Genomic DNA, 10,456 nt, shown 5'->3' with positions numbered 1-10,456 from the left:
ACATTACAGCGCAGTACAGGCCCTTCGGCCCTCGATGTTGCACCGACCTGTGAAACCAATCTGAAGCCCATCTAACTTACACTATTCCATTATCATCCATATGTTTATCCAATGACCATTTAAATACCCTTAAAGTTGGCGAGTTACTTTTGCAGGCAGGGCATTCCACGCCCTTACTACTCTCTGAGTAAAGAACCTACCTCCGACATCTGTCCTGTATCTATCACCCCTCAATTTAAAGCTATGTCCCCTCATGCTAGCCATCAATATCCGAGGAAAAAGGCTGCCGCTGTCCACCCTATCTAATCCTCTGATCATCTTGTATGTCTCTATTAAGTCACATCTTAACCTTCTTCTCTCTAACGAAAACAGCCTCAAGTCCCTCAGCCTTTCCTCATAAGACTTTCCCTCCATACCAGGCAACATCCTGGTAAATATCCTCTGCACCCTTTCCAATGCTTCCACATCCTTCCTATAATGCGGTGACCAGAACTGTACGCAACACTCCAAGTGCACCGCACCAGAGTTTTGTACAGCTGCAGCATGACCTCATGGCTCCGAAACTCAATCCCGCTACCAATAAAACCTAACACACCGTACGCCTTCTTAACAATGCTATCAACCTGGGTGGCAACTTTCAGTGATCTATGCACATGGACACCGAGATCTTTCTGCTCATCCACACTACCAAGAATCTTACCATTAGCCCAGTACTCTGTATTCCTGTTACTCCTTCCAAAGTGAATCACCTCACACTTTTCCTCATTAAACTCCATTTGCCACCTCTCAGCCCAGCTCTGCAGCTTATCTATGTCCCTCTGTAACCTGCAACATCCTTCCGCACTATCCACAACTCCACCGACTTTGGTGTCATCCGCAAATTTACTAACCCATCCTTCTACGCCCTCATCCAGGTCATTTATAAAAATGACAAACAGCAGTGGCCCCAAAACAGATCCTTGAGGTACACCACTAGTAACTGAACTCCAGGATGAACATTTCCCATCAACCACCACCCTCTGTCTTCTTACAGCTAGCCAATTTCTGATCCAAACTGCTAAATCACCCTCAATCCCATGCCTCCGTATTTTCTGCAATAGCCTACCATGGGGAACCTTATCAAATGCTTTACTGAAATCCATATACACCACATCAACTGCTTTACCCTCATCCACCTGTTTGGTCACCTTCTCAAAGAACTCAATAAGGTTTGTGAGGCACGACCTACCCTTCACAAAACCGTGTTGACTATCCCAGAGGATGTGGGGAAGAAAATAAATCAGGAGATAGAAAAGGCATATAAGATAGGGAATTACAATAATTGTGGGGGACTTCAATATGCAGGTGGGCTGGGAAAATCACGTTGGTAGTTGATCTCAAGAAAATGATGTTGTGAAATGTTCATGAGATGTTTTTATGGGCCAGCAGTTGGTAGAGCCCACTAGGGAACAGGCAGTCCTGGATTTGGTGATGTGTAATGAGGAAGACTTCATTAGGGAGCTGAAGGTGAAGGGAACCCCCTTGGGGGAAGTTACCATAATATGATAGAATTTATATTGCAGTTTGAGAGGGAGATGCTGGAATCAGATGTATAAGTATTACAATTGAGGAAAGGTAACCACAAAGACATGTGTGAAGAGCTGGCCAGAGTTGATTGGAAGGGGAGCCTAGCAGGGAATATGGTAGAGCAGCAATGCCAGGAGTTTCTCAGGGTAATGCAGGAGGCACAGCAGAAATTCATCCTAAGGGAGAAGAAACATATTAAGGGAAGAACAAGGCAATGTGCAATTGGGTTAGGGTTAGTGTTGGCTGACAAAGGCAGTCAGGGACAACATATAAACAAAGAAAAGAAAATTACAATGTGGTGGGAAGCTAGAGGATTGGGAAACTTTTAAAAACCAGGACAAGATAGCTAAAAGAGCAATAAGGGGGAAGAAAGTGAAATATGAGTGTAAGCTAGCTAGTAATATAAAAGAAGTTTGCAGGAGTTTGTCTTCGATGTCTAAAAGGTAAGAGAGAGGCGAGAGTGAACATTGGACCACTGGAAAATGAGGCTGGAGAAGTAGTAATAGGGAACAAAGAAATGGTGGAGGAAAACACAGTGGAACACACCAGCAGCATACTGGAACTTCAAGATAGTCAAGTGACAGAGCTGAGTGTAATGGTTATCAGTAAGGAGAAGATACTGGGGAAGCTGAAAGGTCTGAAGGTGGATAAATCACCTGACCAGATGGACTTTGCACCAGACATCTGAAGGAGATAGCTGGGAGATTGTAGAGGTATTGGTGATGATCTTTCAGGAATCACTGGTGTCGGGGATGCCCCAGAGGACTGGAAAATGGCTAATTCAACATCCCATTTAGGCAGAAGACAGGAGACTATAGGCTGGCTAGCCTAAACTTGGTTGTTAAGATTTCAAGTCCATTTTTAAGGCTGAGACTGCAGAGTACTTGGAAGTGTAAAATAGGGCAGAGGCAGCACAGCTTGTCATGGGAAGGTGTTGCCTGACAAATCTGTTCGAATTCTTTGAGGAAGTAATGAGCAAGTTAGACAAAGGACAGCCAGTGGACATGATCTATTTGGATTTCTAGGAGGCCTTTGACAAGGTGTCACACAGGAGGCTACCAAATAAGATCAGAGCCCATGTTGTTAGGGCCAACATACTGGATGGGTAGAGGATTGGCTGACTGGGGATAAAGGGGTCTTTTTCAGGATGACAGCAGATGACTAGTGAAGTTCTGCAGAGTTCCATGTTGGGACCACAACTATTCATATATTAAAGATCTGGATGAAGGAACTGAGGGCATTTTTGCTAAGTTTGCAGATGACACAAAGACAAGTGGAGGGAAAGGTAGTGTTCAGGAAGCGGGGAGGCCACAGAAGAACTTGGAAAGGGTGGGACATTGGGCAAAAAAGTGACATTTATACTATAATGTTGAAAGTGTGAAGTTGTGCACTTTGGTAAGAAGAATAGAGATATAGACTATTTTCTAAATGGGGAAAGGCTTCGTAAATCAGAAACACAAAGGGACTTGGGAGTCCTAGTTCAGGATTCTCTTAAGGTTAACACGTAGGTTCAGTTAGGAAGGCAAATGCAATGTTAGAATTCCTTTCAAGAGAGCTGGAACACAAGAGCAGTAATGTACTGCTGAGACCATATGAGGCTCTGGTCAGACTGCATTTGGAAAATTGTGAGCAGTTTTGGGCCTCGTATCTAAGTAAGGATGGGCTAGCATTGGAGGAAGTCGTGAGAAGGTTTGCAAGAATGATCCTGCACTGAAGGGCTTGTCTGATGATGAGCTATTGAGGACTCTGGGTCAGTACTCAATGCAGTTTAGAAGAATGAGCGGGCATCTAATTGAAACTTACAGAATACTGAGAGACCTGAATAAAGTGGATGTGGAAAAGATGTTTGCACTAGTAGGAGAGACCAGGAACTGAGGGCACAGACTCAAAGTAAAGGAGTGGGAGTGACCCTAAAGAACTGAAATGAGGAGGAATTTCTTAAGCCAGAGGGTGGTTAATCTTGTTCTTTGCTTGTATGTAATATTTATCTGTCCTGAAGAAAAGTCGTGAGCCTGCCTTGCTCATTCTGTTTCTCTCAACCTGTACAGTATTTCCAGCATTTTTTGCTTCTAGAGAGGAGCACAGATGGTTTTGTGGTCCTGATGAGGGCAACTGCGAGATGGGTGTTGCTTCTCTCTCTTGAGGTACTGATATACAGCACCAGCAGGATTCCGACAGAAGGTGCTTGCTGAGAAACTTGACAACTCGGGATAACATGATATGATTTAGCTTCACCTCACACTATAAAAAGCTCTGGCACTTTTCTATCTGTTATTTATCGCCTGCTAGCACACAGAACAGCGCCAAGTACCAAACCTAGCATGAGGACAAAGGAGGAAGTGTCACACTTCCAGAAGAGAGCAGAAATTTTAACAGAGGCTTTTTTTTTTGCCATTTGCACAAAGGTGGAGCAGTGTTCAAGAGTTAGACAATAGCTCAGAATTCAAGGTCTTCAGGAAATGTTTCAGCCACTTTTGAAAAGCGATTGGAATTTTCACTGGGATTCCTGGAACATTCAAGAAGTCAAGGTTACAGAAGGTTCAATCCATCTAGCAAAAAGCTTGTCTCTGTATTCCAACATTCCCAGCCCAGCACTTCGTTTTGAATGTCACTAAAAAAAGAAAGAATGTGCAAATCATGACCCGAAGTCCTCCCAAAACATTTGGCTGCCAATAAAATGCATTACACTGTTGTCATGCTGGAAGGCCTGTCATAATTTCAGATGTTAGTCACACTTGTGATATTAAGGTTCAATCAGAGGTTTCACACTGGCAGAATAGGCGTATGTTTCTGCTCTTTCTCCCTTCTGGAAAGGTGCTTTACCTACCAAGAGTATGTACTGAACAATTCTAAACAAGTTCACACTGTTAAAGATATTCACAAGCCCAGCATGCCCCAAAGTGCTTTCCATCCAATGAATTATGTAAAATTCCATTTTATGTAAAAGTTGACCGCATCATTTTTCTTATGCAGTGTGTCTAAAAGTAGAACCTGGATTTTCAAAGCCCACAGAACTCAAACCTGAAATATGGACATGTTAATGAGTGGGCACTGGATACTGCAAAGTCTGCCACAAAAAAATGCAGCTAAAACATTTATTCATTATATCTTCTTTAAATTTGTACAAATTATTAAAGTGAACAGATTGTGAAAGATAATTAATATGATAAAAATTAATTGATTCTTTTATGTTGTTTTTGTTTACTTTGTTTCATTGTGAATTTTTTTAAAAGAATTCACTTGAGTCTGAACATAGCACCGAAGTTGCCTGTTTGAAAGCATACCCATGACATTTAGCCAATAAAATTGGTCTTAAAACTTCAAATTTTATATGAGGAGATGTGTCGTTATTGGAATTATAGTTATTATTGTAATATAGGAAATACAGCAGCCAATTCACACACAAGCTTCCATGAAGAGCAATGTGGCAATCATGAGGTACTCAATTTTGTTTTTTCTCTATATTTTCTTGGGGACTAGTCAAGATACCAGGAAGAACTCCCATGCTCTTTGAAATACTGCTGTGAATTACATGAAAGTGGGGATGCCTCAGTCTCATCTGAAAGATAGCACATCTGTCGGTGTAAAAGTCTTTCCATTCTGGTTAAACTTTTGTGCTCAAGTTTCTGGCATGGAGGACAAACCTTCTGATGGAAAGTCAAGGTTATAGCATCTGAGCCAATAGTTGACAACTGCTTGTCAGAGAGGAGACATACCAGCATCAGGGAGTCAGAATATTACCCTTTTTGTGGTTAACCTCAGAGGGTTCCTTCAAAACTGACATTTCGTAAATAGTATGAAGTGATCCAGAAAAGGCTATTTATAGATTTTAAAGAGTTTAAAAGATTTGAAAGACATTTACCAGGATGTTGCCAGCAATGGAGGGTTTGGGTCATAAGGAGAAGCTGGATAGGCTGGGACTTTTGTTATTGGAACGTCGGAGGTTGAGGAGTGACCTTGTAGAAGTTTATAAAATCATGAGGGATATAGATAAGGTGAATGGCAAGTGTCTTTTCCCAAGGGTGGGGGATTTCATGACTATGACTATTTAATGACTATTCATGACTATTTAAGGTGAGAGTAGAAAGATTTAAAAAAGACTTGAGGGGCAATTTTATTTCACAGAGAGTGGCTTGTGTGTGGAATAAACTTTGAGATGAAGTGGTGGATGTGAGTACAGTTACAACGAAAGGTAAGTACATGAATAAGAAATGTTTGGGGGGATATGGGCCAAGTGCCGGTAGTTGGGACTAGTTTACTTTGAGATTTTTGTGGACATGGACTGGTTGAACCAAAGGGTCTGTTTCCATGCTGTATGACTCTATGAATCTATAAATGATTATACGTAGTTTGAGTTTTAATATAATGGGTGGAATCAGAGCCTTGGGGGATTTGCAGTATAATAGGTTCAGTCTCACTGTGTGATATGTGCATTAAATAAAGTGTCAATCATCACAGATAAGTGAGGGCATAGTGGTAATGTCACTGAACTAGCAATCCAACTCCCCATGCTAATGTTCTAGGGACATTGGTTTAATTTCGACTGTGGCTGTTGACGAAATTTTAATTCAATAAAATTTTGCAATTAAATGGTGACCATATAAAAATTCACTAACTCACTAATGTCCATCAGGGGAAGAAATCTGCCATCCTTTCCTAGTCTGGCCTACATGTGACTCTAGGCCCATAGAAATGTGATTGATTTTTAGCTGTTACCTGAAATGACCCAGCAAGCCTCTCAGCTCCAGGGCAATTAGGGATAGGAAATAACTACTGGCCTTGATCTCATGAGCTAATAAAAATACTCACAGGAAGTGATGCACTGTTACATAATCTTATTCTGTCTGTGTTGTAGGCTCATAGCAAGATGAATCCACATTAAGATGTTTCACAAAAAATGTTTTCTGTACCCAGCAGGCTATGTCAATATTCTTAGTTAGCACAAGACCAAGATTGTGAACTTAATACTCATGTTAATTTGTTGGTGTTAAATGATGTTACTTTGTGGGAAGAGCTGTTCTGTTCTGTTTATATGTGCATGCATTCCTGTACGCACATGTGTTCATGTTTCTATGTATCTGTATGAGTGTCTGTTGGGTACATGTGCATTTGTGCTTGTATAATTATGGCATGTTTTGTGAATGCCTTAGAGACAAATAGATATTTCACAGGGTTGTCCAGTGTCTTCCTTAGCCTGGCATTCCCATCAGTTTGCAATAGTGACCTTTACTAAGAATTATTAGAACCCCTAATACATCATTTCATAGGGAAAACAGATGTCAGAATTGTGGATTAATTCTGTCACAATTGATTTCCGTTTGGAGAATAACATGATTTTTGACTCACAAACCAGTTCTGAGCAGGTCCTGCAAATTTGTCCCAGCATTAGGATGGCAACTGCTCTGATTTGGACAGCTAGCCAGCAGACTTTGAACTCACAAAGCTGAGGACATGCCTGTTGCTCATCTCAAACACCCCTGGCCTCTAACAGCAAGTTCGCACTGCCACACAACACTTTTCAGCTCCACTCACTTTTAACTGTTGAGTGTGGCAACTCACAGACTAAACCTGCTATTGCCTTGAAACCAGGAAAAAAACTGTAACCCCTGGACTCCCTTTGTGTGCAAACCTACATTGAAACTGTCGGTGTCTTTTCCCTAGGATGAGGCATTTCAAATCTAGGGGGCACATTTTTAAGGTGAGAGGAGAGAGATTTAAAAAAAAGACATGAGGGGCAAATATTTTACACAGAGTGTGGTTTGTGTATGGAATGAACGTCCTGAGGAAGTGGTGGATGTGGGGACAATTCCAACGATTAAAAGGCATTTGGATAAGTTCATGAATAGGAAAGGTTTGGAGGGATATGGGCCAGGAGCAGGCAGGTGGGACTAGTTTAGTTTGCCATGGATTGTTTCTGTGTTGTATGTATCTATGACTCTACATGTTCCATTCCACCTCCTTTGTTTTAAAAAAATGTTTGTTTTTTTTCAATTAGAGTATTTTGTCCTCAGTCAATCCCTAAGTCACAGCCAAAAAATGGAAAGAAAAGAAAGGCTTGCATTTATGGAATACCCTCAAGACCTCAAGTTATTCCAAAGTATCTTATGGCTAATTAATTAGTTTTGAACTAGTCATTGTTGAAATGCAGGAGCTACAGTAGCCAATTTGTTCACAGCAAGCTCTCGCAAAGAAAATGTTGATATTGACTGGGTAAGCTGTTAATTAATGATATTATTGAGAGAAAATAATGGCCAGAATACCATGCAAAGTTCCCTGTTCCTCTTAGAAGCTATACAATGTTTTACACCCAGCTAGGAGAGCAAATGGGATCTCAGCTTAACTGGGAGAACTTGATTACTGGGATGACAAATGGCTGTAGATGGCCTCAACTATTCACTGTGTTCATTATTGACTGAGATGATGAGACAGAAATCCACATAACCAAGTTTACAGATGATGTGGAGGTGGGAGGTTTTGAAAGCAACCCAGATAGTACCACAAACTTACAAAGATGTTGGTAGATTAAGTGAATAGACAAAATTGTAGCAATTAGATTTCAATATAGGCCAAGCACAAGTTGATCCACTTTTCACATAAAAATGATAAAACAAGATTTTGTTTTTAACTGATGAATAACTTAAAACAATGAGGTTAAAGGAGATTTAGGGGCCCAAGAGTAAAGATCATTAAAGGACATGAAGAGGTACGGGAAATAATTTAGATTTAGATTTAGACTTTATGGTCATGTATGTTCAAGTACAAAAGCATAGGAGTACAGTGAAAAGTGTACAATGTCTTCACACATGGCAACATCCTCAATCTAAAAGGCTAATGAAATGCAGGCTGTCATATCTTGAGGACTGAAATATAGGAGGGTAGAAATTGTGACTCATGATATGAAGCCCAGGTTAGATCACACCTCGGTTGCTGTGAAAAGTCCTGAGCATGACATCTTAGGAAGGATATATTGGAGTTGGAGTGAGGGCAAGGTAGATTTACTAGATTGATATGTGGGTTAAAATTGGGTTAAACCTACACAAACTAAGATTATATCCCATGAAATTTAGAACATAAAGTTGATCAAAGTTTTCAAGATATTAAGGAAAATTTATGATTTCTCTTCACTTTTCTTATCTCCCCTGGTTGGGAATAGTCTGAAAATTGTAACCAGATCTTTCATGCATGAAGTTAGGAAACACATCTATGCACAAAGAATGGCACAAGTTTCAAACTCTTCCTTAAATTGTGCTTAATGCTAGATTAAATTGCTAATTTTATGTATGTAGTGAATTGGTTTTTCAGTTAAGCAAAGGTATTAAGTGATATAGGACAAAGGCAGGTATTAGAATTAAAATTACCAAATGATGAAACAGACTTTGGGGATTTGGAGAGAAGAAGCATTTGGCATTTTCAGCTACCTGTTTTTTAATTCAGAAATGCTTAGTACAGAGGGTGGTTTCCCGATATATTGAAAATATGTGTGTTACAATTGTCTGCCAATTTCATTATTGACTATTAGACAAGGCAGCATAATGTCCTTACTATCAACTCTTCTTGGGTGATATGAATGAGATAGGAGGAAGGTAATGGCTTTCTAGTCTCATTTCTCATTCACAATGCCAATTTAAATATTTTACCTGGCTTCAAAAATGGCCAACGCTATATTTCACCTATGCTGTAATCTGAATAAACAAACACTAAGATTCTTTAGTAAACACAAAGTGGTTGATTTATTATACAAGAAGGCTAATATAATAAGGATGCAAAACTGGCTAGCATACACAATTTGTCATTTGAAAGTACCTGTGCTTACACAATATATAATCCAAAATACAGGAGTTGGGAGGTCATGTTGCAGCTGTACAGGACATTGGTTAGACTATTTTTGGAATACTGTGTGCAGTTCTGGTCTCCCTGCCATAGGAAGGATGTTGTGAAACTTTAAAGTGTTCAGACGAGATTTACAAGGATGTTGCCAGGGTTGGAGGGTTTGAGCTATAGGGAGAGGCTGAGTAGGCGAGGGCTATTTTCCCTGGAGCTTTGGGGGCTGAGCGGTGACCTTATAGAAGTTTACAAAATCATGAGGAGTACGGATAGGGTATATAGACAAGGTCTTTTCCCTGGGGTGGGGGAGTCTAAAACTAGAAGGTATAGATTTAAAGTGAGAGAGGAAAGATTTAAAAGGGACCTAAGGGGCAACTTTTTCGTGCAGAGGGTGGTGCATGTATGGAATGAACTGCCAAAGGAAGTGGTGGAGGCTGGTACAATTACAACATTTAAAAGGCATCTGGATGGGTATACGAACAGGAAGGGTTTAGAGGGATATGGGCCAAATGCTGGCAAATGGGACTAGATTAAGTTAGGATAGTTGGTCGGCATGGACGAATTGGACCAAAGGGTCTGTTGCCCTGCCGTACATCTCTATGAGTCCATTGACTCTATGACTCACACATAAAGGGGGAAGAAAACTGTTTTCTCTGCAGAGACTCACACAAAAATACACATTTGGCCCTAAGTCTTAATTCTTGAAGGCGTGAATGGTAAGGTTTGAGATGTGAGGTTGGCTGTCAATCTGATGTTCTGGCACACAAAGATGGATGTCACTGAACACATACAGTTGTCACTTTTGTGGTACTTTGTCGATGCAAACATTCAGGCAATACTGACAAACCCTTTCAGATGTTTCTCATGTGAGAGCCAGACCAGGGCTCCAAGTCCCACACTGGATCCACCACTGGGACTCGTTTCCAGAAACAGGAGAGCTGAGCTGAGACAACAAGGTGCAGGGCTGGATGAACACAGCAGGCCAAGCAGCATCATAGGAGCAGAGAGGCTGACGTTTCGGCTACGATGCTGCTTGGCCTGCTGTGTTCATCCAGCCCTGCACCTT

The sequence above is a fragment of the Rhincodon typus genome, chromosome 3, assembly GCF_021869965.1.
Source record: "Rhincodon typus isolate 14 chromosome 3, sRhiTyp1.1, whole genome shotgun sequence".
Lineage (NCBI taxonomy): Eukaryota > Metazoa > Chordata > Chondrichthyes > Orectolobiformes > Rhincodontidae > Rhincodon > Rhincodon typus.
This window is presented reverse-complemented; position numbering follows the sequence as displayed.